Source organism: Sinocyclocheilus grahami, unplaced genomic scaffold (assembly GCF_001515645.1).
Source record: "Sinocyclocheilus grahami isolate Dianchi unplaced genomic scaffold, SAMN03320097.WGS_v1.1 scaffold152.1, whole genome shotgun sequence".
In the NCBI taxonomy this organism is placed as follows: Eukaryota; Metazoa; Chordata; class Actinopteri; order Cypriniformes; family Cyprinidae; genus Sinocyclocheilus; species Sinocyclocheilus grahami.
The window spans coordinates 1,692,409-1,693,093 of NW_015505331.1; positions in this window are offsets into that span (position 1 = coordinate 1,692,409).

The following is a 685-nucleotide window of genomic DNA, read 5'->3' on the forward strand; positions in this document are numbered from 1 at the left end:
ATCTAAGCTAACAGAGTGTATTAAAAATGTAAAAGATTGGATGACCAGTAATTTTCTCCTATTAAATTCAGATAAGACAGAGATATTACTTTTTGGAGCAAAAAGCAGTACACAGAACCTTTTAGATTATAATTTACAACTAGACGGATGCACGGTTACCTCCTCTACAGTCAAAACTCTGGGTGTTATATTAGATAGCAACTTGTCTTATGAAAATCATATTTCCCATGTTACAAAAATGGCATTCTTCCATCTTAGAAACATTGCCAAGTTACGAAACATGATACCTGTTTCTGATGCAGAAAAGCTAGTTCATACATTCATGACCTCTAGACTGGACTATTGTAATGCACTGCTAGGTGGTTGTCCTGCATCTTCAATAAACAAGCTACAGATAGTCCAAAATGCAGCGGCTAGAGTCCTTACCAGGTCAAGAAAATATGATCATATTACCCCAATTTTACAGTCTCTGCACTGGCTACCTATTAAGTTCCGTATCAGTTACAAAATATTATTACTTGCCTATAAGGCCCTTAATGGGTTAGCTCCTGCGTACCTAACTAGTCTTCTACCACGCTACAATCCATCACGCTCCCTAAGGTCGCAAAATTCTGGACTTTTGGTAGTACCTTTTGGTAGTACTCTGGAATAGCCTTCCGGATACCGTTCGGGGTTCAGACACACT